This window comes from Salvelinus alpinus, chromosome 31, assembly GCF_045679555.1.
Source record: "Salvelinus alpinus chromosome 31, SLU_Salpinus.1, whole genome shotgun sequence".
NCBI classification, from domain to species: domain Eukaryota; kingdom Metazoa; phylum Chordata; class Actinopteri; order Salmoniformes; family Salmonidae; genus Salvelinus; species Salvelinus alpinus.
This window is the reverse complement of record NC_092116.1, coordinates 9,516,450-9,535,794: the sequence shown is the minus strand read 5'-3', so window position 1 is coordinate 9,535,794 and position 19,345 is coordinate 9,516,450. Positions and strand designations below refer to the sequence as shown.

At 41.2% G+C, this 19,345-nt stretch overlaps 1 long non-coding RNA gene across 1 annotated transcript; it reads left to right on the top strand.

Annotated features, from left to right (window-relative positions):
• The first annotated feature begins 14,900 nt into the window (after positions 1-14,900).
• LOC139561776 (uncharacterized) lies at positions 14,901-16,327 on the top strand. Its single transcript, XR_011672214.1, has 2 exons — positions 14,901-15,137; positions 15,385-16,327. It is a non-coding gene; the product is annotated as an uncharacterized lncRNA (long non-coding RNA).
• Positions 16,328-19,345: the final 3,018 nt, after the last annotated feature.

Genomic DNA, 19,345 nt, shown 5'->3' with positions numbered 1-19,345 from the left:
ATGTGGAAAAATTAAAGGGGTCTGAATACTTCCGAATACACTGCATATATTCTGTTTTCCTCTACAATGCCCACAAGCCACTAACAGATTGGCACTAAATCAGATTAGGGGAAAAAGATCATCAATAATGATGCTCTTTTCTACGCAGAAGATCACGCAAAATGATTGCCTGATGATCTTCTGAACTTCCCAATACCTTTCTGATGCATTTCTGTCACTTCAAACATACCTTCTTCATGTGTTCGTATTATAAATTGTTTTTTAATGTTTAAGGACTCTTGGAAGATTAGTCCAAATGGGGACTAAAAGAGATCCAAATAAAATCAAAATCAAAATATATCTTCAGATTGAAATACTGTCAAAAGTCCTGTCAGACTGATATGTAACAGTCTGTCATAGCCACAGTTGTAAAAAGTAAACACTGACTGTTGATTTTACATACCTTCTTGACAGAATACCACCCTGCATACCACTGCTGGCTTGCTTCTGAAGCTAAGCAGGGTTGGTCCTGGTCAGTCCCTGGATGGGAGACCAGATGCTGCTGGAAGTGGTGTTGGAGGGCCAGTAGGAGGCACTCTTTCCTCTGGTCTAAAAAAAAAAATATCCCAATGCCCCAGGGCAGTGATTGGGGACACTGCCCTGTGTAGGGTGCCGTCTTTCGGATGGGACGTTAAACGGGTGTCCTGACTCTCTGAGGTCATTAAAGATCCCATGGCACTTATCGTAAGAGTAGGGGTGTTAACCCCGGTGTCCTGGCTAAATTCCCAATCTGGCCCTCAAACCATCATGGTCACCTAATAATCCCCAGTTTACAATTGGCTCATTCATCCCCCTCCTCTCCCCTGTAACTATTCCCCAGGTCGTTGCTGCAAATGAGAACGTGTTCTCAGTCAACTTACCTGGTAAAATAAAAAAATAAAAAATAAAACATGGTGGCGTCACAAAAAAAATATGTTATCAAAATGGGGTCACGGGCCAAAAAAGTTTGGGAACCCCTGGGTTAGATTTAAGGGTTAGGAGTTAGGGTGGCAGGTAGCCTAGCGGTTAAGTGTTATGCCAGTAACTGGTAAGATCGCTGGTTTGAATCCCCGAGCCCTTGAGCAAGGAACTTAACCCTAGTTGCTCCTGTAAATCACTCTGGATAAGATCATCTACTGAATTACCAAATTGTTAGGCATTAGGTTTATGGAAAATAGGATTTTGAATGGGAATCAATTGTTTGGTCCCCACAAGGATAGTAAAACATACATGCGTGTGTGTGTGTCTGTGTGTAAACTCAAGCAGGGGAGCTCGCTCGCTAAGCGATCCCAGTTGCCGTTTGTCTAATCGCTTACTGATTGATATCCAGTAGGAGACCTTTGGAGTGTTGCGGAAACCACATACAGTTATTGAGATGAAGGATCCACCGCTGAGGAATATCCTCAGTTGTGTTGCCTCGGGTCACCCACCTTATCATTTGACTGATCGAAGTCTCTTCCTGACAACATTGTATATGACTGTTTTGGCGTATATTTGTAAGTGGGAAAACTCTAATACACTGTAATGTAATCAATAATTTGTCTTATGATTGATATGTCTTCATTTGTCTCTCTCCCCTTCTTCTTTCTCTCCTCTTCTCCAACTCAGCTGGGTAGATGACTCCTTAATAATCAGGGAGTAAAAGTAAACAGAGCCGCCACTGAGAATGGCTGAGAATCAAAAGCATGGGAAGTGGTGGCGTGCCATTCATCCAGCCCCCAGCGCAATACAAACCAGATTGGACAGTGCCCGTCACCAAGTGACATCTCCAGACAGCCACATCCCCCCCCCACCCCAGAGCCAGGGGAAGATGAAAGGTACGGCCATGGGGAGACAGGTTGCGCCAAACAACACCAGATCGGATCTGATGAACAACTGCACGGGGAAGAAATCAAAGTGGCTGGAGCATGTGGCGGGAGGCGTCTGGTGTTTGAGTTGAACAGACGCTGTTGAAGATAGGCTTCTGTTGCGCATAAGAGGAGAGATGTTGGGGGACGCAGGGTATATCACTACTGTAAGTAGCCTAAAAATAAACAGATTGAAATATGAACAGAAGTGTGTTGATCAGGTGGGTCATATAATTATATAATGTGCCATAAATAATGTCATTTTTAGCAATACTATTTTGTCATGGTTTTTGATTATGTTTTGTTTAATGTACTGTATATCACTAATATGTACATTCAGTGTGTGTTCATGCATACTGTATGCATTATGTGCATTTGATATCTGTGAAACAAGATAAAACTGAGGCACTTTGGATATTCAGATCCACTTGTGCTAGAGGAACATGCCAGCTCCTCCTTACTTGGATTTTACATTTGGTACGACTTCCTCCTGGAGAAGCAGTGGGACTCTGATACTCTAATCGCAGCACGCCAGTATTCGCTCAATGTCACCGGCCAGTGAGCTGCAACCAGGCGCCCATTGGGCCCATCCCGCTGCTGGCACCACACTAGAAACATCCAGCACTGTGTGTGATGGTTTGGTGCTTGCTGTTGCTAGGCTACAGTCGACGGAATCAAATTCAGGTAGCTTCCACAGCTGTGCTGTACGGTTGCGGACCATGGGCCATCTGTGGCCGCACTCCCAGCATACACGTGGACACGATAGGGCAGGAAGAGATGGCCCACCATGCCAATTCGTGGGATCACTTTCTTTGTGGTATAGTCAGAGAAGCTACCATCTGGGATTAGTTTTTCAGCAAAATGGTAGACCTACCACTTGTTTTGGTATGCAACGGAAGGATCTTTTGTATGTTTCTGTGGATTTGTAAAGTTTATACATTTGAAAATGTGTACTTGCAAGTTGTCCGCACAGTTTAGCCTGCTGCTGCAACTTGTTCAATGATTTGTACAGAGCAATATTTTTGTATATATTAATTACATTATTTTAAAAGTAATGATCTATGAAATGGCTTTTGTGGGCCTATTTGATATGGGCTGGTCCACCACTTGTCTCTAATAGTGGTTGTTGTTCTTTCACATTATTGCTGTAGTGACGTGTCTGTGCAGAAAATGATTCAGTCCTGTGGGAATTGAGACTTTCGAAATAGTGCAAGCTTCACACACACACACACACACACACACACACACACACACACACACACAACCACCCCTCTGTGTGAACGCTCTTCGTAACGAGGGGACTATTGAGATAATGCGTGATTGTTCCTTGAGAGCTTGCCTAAAGGCACGTTAGCCCTCAATGCAGGAGCGCTTCTCACAGTCATAAGTTCTCTCATTTATTGTGAATAGATCAGCCACCAACAAAGGCATTAGAAGGGGCTTAGGCCCCACCAGGCTTCTGCTAATTATGAATGGGGCCCTGTAATAATTCAAGGGCCCTTGGTGCAGCTCGACGTGGAAGAGGAGCTCACAAATCCAGAGCTTCCACGCTCTGCCCATCTGCATAGGTTTCCAACCAGCTGCCTAAAGATCTGACCCAGGTTAACCACAGGGATGTCGCTCCATTCTATCGAAGGAGAAGACATATGGGTAACATCCAGTTTGGTAATGAATGATTCGCAATGGTGGTTGAAGCATTTATTAATTACTTTGTTAAGCCTTAACTCGTTTGAGTCATTCTGAGTGATTCGTTACTGAGTAACAGTTGATATCTCGCATTTCCCAAACAAGGTGGAAGGAATCAGTATGAGTAAGTTAATGAGTGAGGGAATAATCCTGCCAGTCTTATCTAACCTTGACAATCAGCCTTCAGTTGCATTACCTGAATTTGTCTCTCTTGTTTTAATGAAGAGTAGTATTTTCATCAAACAATTTTCAAATGGAAAATGTATTTGTTATTGGGCAGGGTTGGGGTCAATTCCATTCATTTCAGACAATTTTATTGAAATTCCATGAAAAAATGTCAGAAGTGGCATTTATTTAGCAGATTCTTCTGATCTTGAAAACGAATTTGAATTCTCTCCCTGGAATTGACCCCGACCCCGTTACTAGGTCATTATCGTCACCATTGAGGTTTTGCAGTAGCATCCATGAGCCCTTTTTCACCAGAAGAGGGCAGTGCACATCACTAAATTGCCACACAACGTCAGCCTGCCTCTGGCTAAAGTCTAAAAACTGTTCAAACCAACAAAAGAGGGAATAAAAAAAGTTAACAAATGTATTTCAATGGAAAGATTTGTTTTATATCATAAAGCCTTTCCCACGGAACTGGCTCATACATTTACCAGAGTCTTCAGACCTTTCCCAGTATTATGATTTATGTGGTGAGGATGTTACTGAGAAACAACAGCACAGATATTATACTTTTTCCCAAACAGTGATTGGTTAAAGTCAACTTAAAGTCGAAGCAGAATACTTGCATGAGCCTCCTTTGCTACGATTCATGCTGCATTAAGCAGTCAAGTGAAATGGATTGCTCACCAGAGGTCAAGGGCTTTCCCCAACTATCCTTTACAAATGTTCTTCAGCTTCCCCCTTGAAAGTGACACAAAATGCTTTATAGCGTTGAAACATCGATTGTTACACATCCTCATATCATTGGTTGTAATAGGGAAGGGTACATCTGATCACCGATGCCAAATTTCACCCTGAAGACATTTCCTACCAAACAAAAGCCTTTCTCCAACTCACCCCCCCTTTCTGAAGGAGAGGCTATAGGCGCTTTTGTTGGTTTGGTGGATGGCAGGTCAAGAGTTTCTTCCCTTGCAGCCTTGCCTTTCCACTAATGAATCCCCCTGGTTGAGGTCCTGTGGGCTGACTGGGCTCTCCCGTTACACACTAACCAATGATTACACCTTGAGGGTGAGGAAGAGGACTGGGCTGGAAGGAGAAAGGGGGTAGAGAGCCCCAGATTGGAGGCAGGTGCCGCGGCAAATCAAGCCTCATTAGCTGTACCTTCTGCTAGCGTCGATGGCAGATGGAGGCTCGCCCTTACATGTTACCTCACATCAGATGACTCGGGGGTTGGGGGAGGTTACTGCTACTATCACTCTCTGTCTGATGCACTATTCCGTTCTGTGGTGGTGGCTGAAGGGTGATGGTAGTGGTGATGGTAGGGGTGATGGTAGTGGTGATGGTAGTGGTGATGGGTGGGGGGGGGGGGGGTAAATGTGGTGGTTGTGAAAGGGGTTGTAGAAGTGCAGGCCAGGGAAAGGAACATGTGAGAGACTCTTGGCTCTGCATGGTTAATCCAGATAGGATGTTCACTGAGTATACAAAACATTAAGAACACCATTAAATCCACTAAAAAAAAAATTTTTTTTTTACATTTGTCATTTAGCAGACTGAGTGTACAGTACTGAGTGCTCTTACAGTACTGAGCTCTCTTACAGTACTGAGTGCTCTTACAGTACTGAGCTCTCTTACAGTACTGAGCTCTCTTACAGTACTGAGCTCTCTTACAGTACTGAGTATTCTTACAGTACTGAGTGCTCTTACAGTGCTGAGTACTCTTCCACTAATGAGTTCATACATTTTTGTACAGGTCCTGCATGGGAACCCTGGCGTTGCAAGTGCCATGTTCTACCAACAATCAGTGTAGATGAAAGGGAGGAGACAGGTTAAAGAAGGATTTTTAAGTCTTGAGACATGGATTGTGTACGTGTGCCATTCAGAGGGTGAATGGGCAATACAAAAGATTTAAGTGCCTTTGAATGGGGTATGGTTGTAGGTGCCAGGTGATGCACCTGTTTGTGTCAAGAACTGCAATGCTGCTGGGTTTTTTCACGTTCAACGGTTTCTCGTCTATATCAAGAATGGTCCACCACCCAAAGGACATCCAGCCAACTTAACACAACTGTGGGAAGCATTGGAATCAACATGGGCCAGCATCCCTAGGGAATGCTTCCGACACCTTGTAGTGTCCATGCCCTGAATAATTGAGGCTGTTCTGAGAGCAAAACTTAATATTAGGAAGGTGTTCTTAATGTATGGTATACTCAGTGTATGCATGCTGTAGGAATGTCTGTCTGCTCAGTCTGGACTGCTCAGTCTTGGGTCAACAGGTGCAGTATGAGTCTGTGCTCATCATGATGCCCTTGTTCCCCTTATAACCAGGTCACAGACTCTATGAGGTTAAGAGATTATCAGATTTGTCAAGGCTGAGCACAGTCAACAACCCCTGCTGAGGCATTGGGTAACACCTGAGATACCTTCCCAGGAAATGGAGGAAATACTGTATAGTGGTATCATGGAGGTTTAGCCACTATTGTACAGTACCTCTGATTTAGTGCATAGTGTGTTATGTTTGGTTGACTAATGGTAATTTTGAAATCAATTCTAAATATCACAGGCAAGCTAATGTAATCTCTTGTGTTTATTAGAACTTGTGGAAGAATTGTATTAACTGTATTCCATTTGAAGATAAAACATGTGGGTTTATACCTAAATTAGTCAATTTCAGTTCTTTAACCTGTGTGTGTGCTTCATATACCAGAGAGGGTTGTGCTGCACTGGTGTGTATCAATGGATGCCAAGGGAAGCCAGGCTTCCCAAATATTTGGCCAATAAAAAAACACAAATTATAAAATAATTTATATTTTATCGCTGTGTTTTCAAAATTTTCCGTCAACGCACAATTGGTTGAATGTCACTGGAGAAATCATCAGAGCAAGTGAAACAGTGCCCCTCTGCCTCAGTATGTGTAGCCCATGTATCTGATTCTGTCTGGACCAAAAGAGTATAACATGTTGCCACCGTAGCGTTTGATTGATTAATGCCAACAAGCATTTGGCCTCCCTTGATAAAAAACTATTAAATAATTAGCCAATCAGCGTTGAGCTGAGCTCAACTGTCGGTTGTCCTAGTGCAGAAAAACACCCCGCAAGGGAGGCCAGTTTCGATTTGGCTTCAGACCAATCAAATCACTTCCTAAGCAAAACATCATTTTCAGAAATATGTGTCTGTTTCTGGTCTGTCCTGCAGCAGCTAGCTTGTTAAATCGTCCCTTTCCTAAGCCATGAATGGAGATGGGGATTTGGATTTGTGGTTTTGACTTAATTCTCTGTACAGGCCAATGATTATGGCCAACGATTATGACTCCGATTCTGATCTAACCATAAAAGAATATGTGCCACTGGCCTGAGACGATTTAAGTTCAATATGTAGCCTAGATGTAGCCTAGTAGGCTCACGTTAACTAGCTAACTTAGCTGGTTCATTGTTGCCCATGCCAGGAAGTTAGTCTAGCAAACATTTTAGCTAGGTAGCCTATGACAACAAAAACTAAACGTGATACTTTGTATGAGAGAGCCATGGACCGTTTTGCCAACATGAAGAGAGGAGGATGGCATTGGCGTTCAACTAGTCTATAAGTAGGGTGAATCAACAGTTTGGTTTTACTTGCACGCACACACACACACACACACACACACACACACACACACACACACACACACACACACACACACACACACACACACACACACACACACACACAGAAACATGATATTTAGCAACATTGATTGGACTAAATTGTTTTTGGTATCTTTAAGTTCTTTTTCAGTGTACTACATGAAGCATGCAGCCTTGTTGATTTGATGATGTTTAAATGTTTAAGTTGAAATGGTGCTGGAATAGCGGAGGCAGTGTTCCTGTTGTCTTTGTGCTGACTTGCAGTAACTCCGCGATTTTAAATCAGCAACTGTTTAGTAAACTGTCAAAAACATTAACTTGCTTGACCATGCTGCAGATGTTTTGTGATGAAACAAACATATGTGTACTTTAATTTATTCCACCTCTGTGTGACTGTTGTCTTTTTGTTCTCATGGCCTTATTGTATATCACGGTGGCATATGAACTAATGGGATATAGAGAAAACAATGTAAATATCACAACATAGGCTATAATATGGATTTTTTTCCTCAGTAATTTTACCCACGCATGCTACTGTTTTGCTGTAAGGTTACAGTGGGTGAGGCGGCATGTTGAAATTATTTTAGGAGTGTTGGTGGTTGAGGGGCAAAGGGACAATGGACACTTTGTCTAGACCGGCTAGTGGAGGGAGGGAGGCTGCATGGTGGTGGGGTTGTCGTATGTCATCAATTGATTGAACTTTGCCAGTCATAGGCCTGGAAGCACACAACATCCCCTGGTCTCTTTGGGTGTCGTTTACGCTATAGAAACCACTGTTTTCCTGTGAGTTTGATATTTCATTAATAAAGCCGAATTGTGTTTGTACAGTGAGGGAAAAAAGTATTTGATCCCCTGCTGATTTTGTACGTTTGCCCACTGACAAAGAAATGATCAGTCTATAATTTTAATGGTTGGTTTATTTGAACAGTGAGAGACAGAATATCAACAAAAAAATCCAGAAAAACGCATGTCAAAAATGTTATGAATTGATTTGCATTTTAATGAGGGAAATAAGTATTTGACCCCTCTGCAAAACATGACTTAGTACTTGGTGGCAAAACCCTTGTTGGCAATCACAGAGGTCAGACGTTTCTTGTAGTTGGCCACCAGGTTTGCACACATCTCAGGAGGGATTTTGTCCCACTCCTCTTTGCAGATCTTCTTCAAGTCATTAAGGTTTCGAGGCTGACGTTTGGCAACTCGAACCTTCAGCTCCCTCCACAGATTTTCTATGGGATTAAGGTCTGGAGACTGGCTAGGCCACTCCAGGACCTTAATGTGCTTCTTCTTGAGCCACTCCTTTGTTGCCTTGGCTGTGTGTTTTGGGTCATTGTCATGCTGGAATACCCATCCACGACCCATTTTCAATACCCTGGCTGAGGGAAGGAGGTTTTCACCCAAGATTTGACGGTACATGGCCCCGTCCATCGTCCCTTTGATGCGGTGAAGTTGTCCTGTCCCTTTAGCAGAAAAACACCCCCAAAGCATAATGTTTCCACCTCCATGTTTGACGGTGGGGATGGTTTCTTGGGGTCATAGGCAGCATTCCTCCTCCTCCAAACACGGCAAGTTGGGTTGATGCCAAAGAACTCCATTTTGGTCTCATCTGACCACAACACGTTCACCCAGTTGTCCTCTGAATCATTCAGATGTTCATTGGCAAACTTCAGACGGGCATGTATATGTGCTTTCTTGAGCAGGGGGACCTTGCGGGCGCTGCAGGATTTCAGTCCTTCACGGCATAGTGTGTTACCAATTGTTTTCTTGATGACTATGGTCCCAGCTGCCTTGAGATCATTGACAAGATCCTCCTGTGTAGTTCTGGGCTGATTCCTCACCGTTCTCATGATCATTGCAACTCCACGAGGTGAGATCTTGCATGGAGCCCCAGGCTGAGGGAGATTGACAGTTCTTTTGTGTTTCTTCCATTTGCGAATAATCACAGAAACTGTTGTCACCTTCTCACCAAGCTGCTTGGCGATGGTCTTGTAGCCCATTCCAGCCTTGTGTAGGTCTACAATCTTGTCCCTGACATCCTTGGAGAGCTCTTTGGTCTTGGCCATGGTGGAGAGTTTGGAATCTGATTGATTGATTGATTCTGTGGACAGGTATCTTTTATACAGGTAAGAAACTGAGATTAGGAGCACTCCCTTTAAGAGTGTGCTCCTAATCTCAGCTCGTTACCTGTATGAAAGACACCTGGGAGCCAGAAATCTTTTTGATTGAGAAGGGGTCAAATACTTATTTCCCTCATTAAAATGCAAATCAATTTATAACATTTTTGACATGCATTTTTCTGGATATTTTTGTTGTTATTCTGTCTCTCACTGTTCAAATAAACCTACCATTAAAATTATAGACTGATAATTTCTTTGTCAGTGGGCAAACGTACAAAATCAGCAGGGGATCAAATACTTTTTTCCCTCACTGTATAGGCTAAGTGAGAATTTATCATGTGTATAAGATCCCATGACATTTGGTTGAAATATTGGTGCTTTCAGTTTCAGGACAATTTTTCAGTTGTTCCTCCAAACACACAACCATTTGCACCTACAAACTTCCTCAGAGCCACTGGCAACGGGGAAGTGACTAACATTGTTTGGAGATTCCAATAATCTGTCTGTCACCTCCCAGCACTAGCACAGTAGAGTCATGGGATAGGGTGGGTTATTATAAAACAATAGTCAGAACCAAGAACATTTTTAGGGCTGTGAACCTCCTCTAACTGATACTACAAAACTGTATTACTCAAGTGGACTGGCAGCATCTGTGGCTCTGCATCACCCTCAGGAATTATCCACCAACCTGAGACTAGAAGAGGTCTGTGTATCCGAAACAGACGGAACTCCATACATCTGGACAGAGACAGATTGACAGAAGTGGACACTGTATAAATCCTGAGTAATCAGCTAACAGGCTGACCGGTCAACATGTGGGACATGCTGGGCTATACAACGGGACAAAAAGTGATCTTCAGACACCTGACAGCGTCAGCAGGGGTTTATGTGGTCATCATTTTTCTCGTAGTATACTATTTTGAATTTCAGATTCACCTGCAATGCTCCTGTTCACCTGATAGAAGCTCTTGGCATTGTGGTACCTACTTAGCGTTACCAACTTTGATCATTTTTTCCATGATTCTCTTTGTAGATAAACATTTCAGAAGAATCCTTCGATTTACATGCAAATGCGAACGCGAGTGTAAACCCAGGGGTCATTTCTGCGCGGCACTGTTCAAATTCCTCTTCAAGGCGGCTGCTACAGGGTTACTCTGGGTTGCCTCTGTTCTCATCAATGGGTTCTGGTACACGTGCTGCCTAAATCACAGCTCCAGAGCACTTGCCTGCAAGAAAGGCAGTGAGCTCAATTTGACAGAAAAAGCAACCGTAGCTGACCTAAAAAATGATTCAGAGGTATATGGCTTGCTGGTGGTGCTCGGTATTGTAGGGCTGTTGACCCTGTCTGTATTGCCTTGGAATGAGTTCTGCTGTAGAAAGTCTTCTCACAGGACTCAGTTTGAGAAGAATGTTTTGGAACAGGCAGAGATTCATATGGAAGATAAACTAGAGAGAATAGCTAAGGCGTATGTGGTTCAAGGCGCAATAAGTGATCTAGAGACAATTTCTGAAGTAACATATGAAGATGAGACGAAACAAATTGTGGTGGTCAATATTAAAAAAGATTGGGACAAAATATCAGACTTCGCTTTGCATCTGATCAACTCTTTATCTGATGAAAGTACTGGAGAAACAACAAGTGAAGTGTTACTGGAACATTTGACTATCAACTAATAACATTGGTCAATCAAGAACTTTGAGCCTCTTGGGATTCTCTGGGCCTCTCAAATTAAACTGAACATTTACACCTAGTAAACCGTAGATACAGTATTTATACACCTATTCAGTCCCTATGGAGAATGATGCTGAATATCGGTAGCCTATACATGTCCTGTAACCTAGAATGCATTGAACTAACATAGATATTCTCATGTGTATTATGATTGTCTTTATAGATATTTTTTTCGGTTTGTGTTTAAAGAGGGGTTTACCATGTTAACTTTATATTCAGACTCTGATATTTTGTCATTTTACCATTTATTTATTTGACATGGAATGGTAATATTTGTAATTGAAATGTTGTTGTGATGCAATGTACAGATTATATAGTGTCTTTATAGATAGTGTGCTGTATGAAAGCCTGTATGTAAATATTCAATTAAAATGGTGTATTTGAAAAGTAAATCTTAACATTGTATAATAAAAAAAGGACAAATAAAACAGAATATATAGATAATGTGCTGAAATATACCGTATGAAAGCCTGCATAAGTAAATCTTTATGATTAAAAAATGAAGATATTTTTGCCAGAGGGAACTTTCATTGTGGCATTCAGAAAGTCCCTTTAAAGCACACTCCTCAATATGAGAGTCTAACTTCATATTTCTACAGCTTGTGATCTGAGCTCCTTATGCAAATGAGGGCTACATATCTGGACATCTAAAACAACATTCATTTCACTCAATCTGCTGAAGAGGGCTTCTGTTTGCTTGGGAACTAACAAAGAGAAACAGACACACATATGGGACCTCTTTATCACTCTCTCCCTATGCCCAGATCCATGCGCCTGCCATATGGGAGTGGATGAGAAGAGTAAGAGGATGGAAGCAGCACCTAATGGATATTCAGTCTCATTCCCTAACGCAGCTGAAGAAATCATGTCTCTCTCGTCTCTAGCTCGCTCTCTAGGGCTCGTATAAGTGAAGGTCACGCTCAACATCTGCTTGAAGAGTCTTGTTAGTGCATTTGCTTTATTTTGCCTTGACTGGATATGCTAGGGTACTGAAAGAGGGTGAGGGTCAGGGAACATTGTATATTAGACAATTGCGCCATAAAATAATGCATGTTTTTGCATGTGAACAGGTTATACAGTCCAATACAGGCTGCACACACCCCAGTGGGCAACATTTGGCATGGGATGTCATTTTCTGGTTGAAAGCTGTTTTTCGGGTTGAAGAGATTCCAGTTTACAACCACAAAAAAAATATATATTTCTTGCCAATAAAAAAAATCAGTGTAGGCTTGGCCCTAAACTAGGTGCTCTCTGTCATCTCTGGCTGCATGGCAAATGGCTCAAGACTTTTAGGGGCTAGTTAACCCTCCCCCTGTTGATGGGCCAAAATGTATCTCTCTCACACAGTATCCAGCGGGCTGACTATTGCAATGTTCGTAAGTGATGCTATCGCATCCATGTTCGGCACCTATCTGAAACTTGTCCTCCGAAGAGAACTTAGATGTCATCTATACGGATGTATGATCTCTGTGGTTACTTGTAGTTGTTCAGAATGAACCCTGACGACACTGTATGCAAGGATCTCTTTTGTCCTCTCAGGAATGCTGTTGTCTCTCTACTGCTCCCAGCCCACCCCCTCAGCTCATCACACATAGATGTGACCGCCTTCCTAGAGGACGTTGGCTGGTTCGATCTGATTGGATACCTTCGTTTTATTACCTTTGGTTTGGTCTGTGGATTGGTCAACAATTGCTTTTGAATATAAACAAGTTAGATCTGGTATAAATGGAATGAAAGTATTTTCTTTTCTCTTTTGTCCTGCTACGCACTCTATGGAAATGTAGTATGAGAAATTCTCATTTCCGAGGCTACTAGGCCTCTGGCCTAACAGGCATCTCTTTGTTAATGTTCTGTCATGTAACCGTAAGATCTGTATGCCTAGATTGTGAATGCTATGTTAGTGTCAGTATTGCCTTGTAAGTTAAGCTTTATGCCTTGTGTGCAATTTTACAATGTAAATAAATCGCTTTGACTTTAGTATTCCACTCTCAGGCCAATTGTTGCTAGTCAACATCAACTTATTGCCTAATGCTTGCATATTTTAATCATCTTGATGGAGTCAGATAATTAATTTAATAGACTTTGTTAAATATACAAATTGCATAGTCTTATCACGGGTCGCATGTGAGGTATATATGCAGTGCCTTCAGAAAGTAGTCACACACCTTGACTTTTTCCACATTTTGTTGCGCTACAGCCGGAATGTAAAATTGATTAAATTAAGATTTGTCACTGGCCTAGACAAAATACCCCATAATGTCAAAGTAGAATTATGTTTTAAGATTTGTTTTCGAATTAATAAAAAATGAACGTCTGTAATGTCTTGCGTCAATATTTATTCAACACCTTTGTTATGGTAAGCCTAAATAAGTTCAGGAGTAAACACTTGCTTAACAAATCACATAATAAGTTGCATGGACTCACAGTGTGCAAAAATAGTGTTTAACATAATTTTTTGGGAATGACTACCTCTTCTCTTTACCCTACACATACCGATAATTGTAAGGCCCCTCGGTCGAGCAGTGAATTTCAAACACAGATCAGGGAGGTTTTCCAATGCCTCGCAAAAAAAATGTACACCTATTGGTAGATGGGTAAAAATAAAATAAATAAATCATAAATAAAAAAAGGCATTGAATATCCCTTTGAGCATGGTGAAGTTATTAATTACACTTTGGATGGTGTATCAATACACCCAGTCACTACAAAGATACAGGCGTCTTTCATAACTCAGTTGCTGGAGAGGAAGGAAACCGCTCAGGGATTTCACCATGAGGCCAATGGTGACTTTAAAACAGTTACAGTTTAATGGCTGTGATAGGAGAAAACTGAGGATGGATCAACAACATTGTAGTTACTCCACAATATTAACCTGATTGACCGAGTGAAAAGAAGGAAGCCTGTACAGAACAAAAATATATCACAAAACATGCATCCTGTTTGCAACAAGGCACTAAAGTAATAAAACAGATAGAACAATGAGACAGATATTTCACCGGATGTATAAATGTGAAGCATCCGCTAGGCGTTTCCACTCTACCAAATATGGAGAAGATGGAACGTGATGGATTTTGGCCCACATTCTGCTAATTTTCTCATTAATGAAATATTTGATCTCAATCCAGTTTTTTGTTCCCAAAACTAAAATCTCTTATGAACAGAGAGGACTATATTTTGTAGGCTTTACCCTTAGCCAAAGTTAAAAATAAATGTGTTTTTTAGGAGTGCAAAGGCTAATTGAGTTACTGCACATGCGCACTTCACAGAGTAGGCAATCCATAACGGAAATATGCAAATGCATGCTAGAACACACCAATAGGATCTCGCTAGCTCGTGCTTGGCTCTACCCACCCCCCTTGCGTGTTTTGCCCAGTATGACTAATTTGTTCCCATTTGAAACTAGAGGCTGTGGTCGATCTTGGTTTCGTTTACTACTCTCCATATTTCAAGTATAGTGGTGGTTGCACCATGTTATGGGTATGCTTGTAATCGTGAATGACTGGGGAGTTTTTAAGGGGGAAAAAAGTAATGGAATGGAGCTAAACACATCCTAGAGGAAACCCTTTTTCAGTTTGCTTTACACCAGACACTGGGAGATGAATTCACCTTTCAGCAGGACAATAACCTAAAACACAAGTCCAAATCTACACTGGAGTTGCTTACCAAGAAGACAGTGAATGTTCCTGAGTGGCCGAGTTACAGTTTTGACTTAACCTATTTAATCCCATCGGTCACAATAGTGACCGTAAAAAACGTTTTCAGTTATAAGGCTCTAAAAATGTTACTGAATGATCTATCAATGTATTTCCAGCAAATATTGAAATAATAAAGGGTCTCAATGAAAGATGTGCAGTGTCACATGTTTAGTGTGAATTGTCACATGACCAGAGCTATTTACTTCCTGGTTGCACCATGAGAAGAGGATGGCTGCATCAAAGCTCCCAAACAAAAGGTTGGTAAAGTATGTTAACATAAAGTTAGGACAAAGATTTTTGGTACACATCATCTTTAAGGTGTCTAGTATTGATACATTCATTTGCAATTACTCAACTTTGTTCAGTGTGGTCATAGAATGTGTAAACATGTTGACGGCAACAATAGTGACCGGCGGGATAACACAGTGCGTCTAGGTATACACATAGTTATACACATACATAGTTCTTGTTTTACCTAACTTTCCACTCTGTTCTTTCTTTTAGTTTCACTTTGAGTCAAGTTCTGGATATGTTGGATCTAGGTGACTGCCCAGACAAGGCATGCAACATTGCAGTTATCCCTCAAAATGAGAAAGATGCTGTCCTGAGTGATCGTGATAGCGATGGGTCAGATATGGACTATGGACAGGCCATTTGCCAGTCAGGCTGTTGAATGCATATGCTGAACATATGCAAACAGATCATGACAGGAACAACGTTATCAGTGATGATGACCCACCCCTCACCCCCCCATCCACAACCTCCCCCACCCCCCTCCATTGAGTGACCTAGGCATGTGAGAAATGCAAAGCGCCACTGCACACTGAGTGCTTCAAGATATACCATGGACAGTAGAAAAGGAGATAAGATCGAATGAAAAAGGGCTGAAAAAGACAATAAAATAAAAATAGAAAAGTCGATAAAGGGTGAGGAGAAGCAATACAACGGACTCTAGGTAAAAAAAGAAAAGTCGACGAAAAAGACAATTAAAATGACTGAAATGTTTTTGGAAAAGAAGGTCAATTAATTCAAGACATACTGTATGACAGTAGGACTGACTGATCACAGTTCAAAATAGTGATGCACAAACTAATTTTGCACTTGGTTCTGAAGCCTAACTCTATGATATACTGTATATATATATAAGCACTCATTGTGCAGTGGTGCTTTTTAAATATATATATATAATTGTATTTTGTTCAGTGTAGGCCTCTATTTGAATGCATATTCTACAGGCTACCTCTATCCTAAATGTTACCTTTATGTTCAGTGGGAATGAATCACACGACTGCTATACAGTTGTTAGTGAATGTTGCACTAAAATGTTACAATGAATATTGCACTAAAGTACAAGTTCAAATGTTACAATAAAGTTACAATATTAATGTTTCAATACATGTTGCACTAAAGTAACAATGTTACAATAAAGTAACAATGTTGAAATACATTGATGGTTGTTTTTTGTCTTTGCTCTCAGTGTTCATAACGTGTTGTATAAGGGTTTTTGATGTGTAAAATAGTCACACTAGAATGTGACGGGGCATTCTAGAGGCAAGGCTGGGGACAGCCAGTGACAGAGTTTTAAATGTGTTAATAACTGGGTTGGGATTTATAAGAACTTTGATAACTGCATAGGAGAAATATGTTAATTTAGTATACGTAACATTATCCCACCGGTCACAATTGTGACCGACCATAAAACACACTTTTTCACCTACTTTTCCATTAAAATTTCAAAAAAGAATGATTGATTACTTCAAAGGGTTACTAATGACACTTGATTTGGATATTTTCATGTCTGGGAAAAATTCGGGATTAAATGGGTTAAATCTACTTGAAAATCTATGGCAAGACCTGAAAATAGTTGCCTATCAATGATCAACAACCAATTTGACAGAGTTTGAATAATTTTGAATAGAATAATAGGCAAATGTTGTACAATCCAGGTGTGGAAAGCTCTTAGAGACTCTTAGAGACAGCTATAATCGCTGCCAAAGGTGCTTCCACAAAGTATTGACTCAGGGGTGTGAATACTTATGTAAATAAGATATTTCTGTATTTCATTTTCAATACATTTAAACATTTCTAAAAACATGTTTTCACTTTGTCATTATGGGGTATCGTGTGTAGATGGGTGATTTTTTTTAGATGTATTTAATCCATTTTGAATTCAGGCTGTAAAATAACTAAATGTGGAATAAGTCAAGGGGTATGAATACTTTCTGGCAATGTATAACATACATATGATAAATATTACTGCAATACCACAGCATACGTGTCACAGAGCCTGGAGTGGTGGGTGCAGAGTCAAACGCAGAGAGCAGAGGATACTGGGGAAACCAGACTTTATTTCGGTTTCCAATGCGTACGCCCAAAACAACAGGCGAAATAATCACAAAAAATGTCCAACCCAACACAGGGCACAAACGGACAGGAACACTACACGCACAATCTCGACTAACAGAAAACAAGCCTGCACAAAAACAGGCTTAAATAGTCCTGAATCAAAACAAAATAAGAGACAGGTGCAACCAATAAGACCAAACAAACAGAAAAGGAAAAGGGGATCGGTGGCGGCTAGTAGACCGGCGACAACGACCGCCGAGCGCCGCCCGAACAGGCAGGGGAGCCCCCTTCGGTGGGAGTCGTGACAATACGACCTGACCAGAATGTCACACAACATCAGGCTGATGTCTTTTCAACCAATTTTGCACACAACCAGGATGCCATTTTACTTATATATACAGCCACAGTAACCATCCCCTAAACCTAATTTCATAGACATGTGTTAGAGATAAAGTTGGAAAGTGCCAAGGGGTGTCACGTTCCTGACCTGTTTTCTGTTAGTTTTTGTATGTGTTAGTTGGTCAGGACGTGAGTTTGGGTGGGCAGTCTATGTTTTCTGTTTCTATGTTGGTTTTGGGTACCTGATATGGTTCTCAATTAGAGGCAGGTGGTGTTCATCTCCTCTGATTGAGAATCATATTAAGGTAGGTGTTTTCACTTTGTTTGTCGTGGGTGGTTGTCTCCTGTGTCTGTGTTTGTTTGCACCATACAGGACTGTTTCGTTCGTTCGTTCGTTCGTTCGTTCGTTCGTTCGTTCGTTCGTTCGTTCGTTCGTTCGTTCGTTCGTTGTTTTGTGTAGTCATTTTCCTGTTCGTGAGTTCTTCGTGTTATGTAAGTTCTTATGTTCAGGTTCGTCTACTCCGTTTGTTGTTTTGTTTAGTTTCAAGTGAAGTTCGTGTTTTCGTCTTTACTTAAAATAAATCATGTCTTATCAAGACGCTGCATTTTGGTTTAATCCCTGCTCCTCCTCTTCGGATGAAGAGGAAGAGGAACGCCGTTACAAGGGGCTAATTCTCACTCTCTCATAATGATGTGCTCCAGCCAGGCTAGAGGGTTGTGACTAGAGAGAGTACAGCTAGGACAGGAAGTGACTTTTCATAGCAGGTTCGGAGAGCATTTTAGCCAATCCTAACCCTTTTCCCAACCCTAACCTAAGTCTCCTAACCTGCCACGTTAATGATCCTAACCTGCTGCGTAGATTCTCCTAACCAACTACTAAAGTCACTTCTGTTCGTAGCTGTAGTCGCTCTAGTCAGAACTAAGCTAGGGCTCTGGAAGCCATTAGAGCTAGGCCTAGTGAAGCTTCAGCAGAAGGTACAGTAAATGTTCAGCAGGTGAAGAACTCTAAGGCTGGGAGGCATGATGTGAGTATTATTATAATGCTGCTGAGGATATGAGAAAAAAATACTTCTACACAAATAGTTGCTCGAAAACATTATCTATCGTGGTTAGGGATATTGTAAAAGTTTAGGTTACTTATCAAATCTAGATATAGCAAAAATAAATGTACATAGCTTTGATTGTTGTCTGTGTTCTATGTTCTGGATTGTTATTATTATTAGTTGAAGTATTTCATTTTTTTGCGGCTTGTGTCTGAGAAAAGCGATTTACAAATGAAATGAATTATTATTTTGCGCAGGCCATCAAATCAAAGGCACTCCTTCGACATAAAGTTGTTTTTGACGAAAATGAAAATGTGTCAGTTTGTCACTTTTACGAGGTTGGAGTAATAACATATTCAACTACTTAAGACATTGGTTAGAATCTAGGTTGTGCCTTTAGATTTTGAGAAAAATATACAACTAAGGAATCATTTTTCACTTCTCTTATTGACTTCTCAAACTCCAAACCCCAAGCCTAGTCTGTTTGGTCTGTTTCGTAAGCGTTCCCAGAAGTCTCAGGATGTTGTGCCATTGGGTTTAGAAACTATGTGGTTGTTTCTTTTGGCATCAAGTTGCTTTTTCTCCTGAACACAACCCAGGGGTAGTTCCATCACCTTAGGATGGGAAGTGGTATAAAGTTCAATGGAATTGAACAGATGTGAGCAAACATAAATAATGCATAGGGTGAATCTAAATGTTTTCCAAAACAGACCCCCCCCCCCCCAAACTTGTTAAGG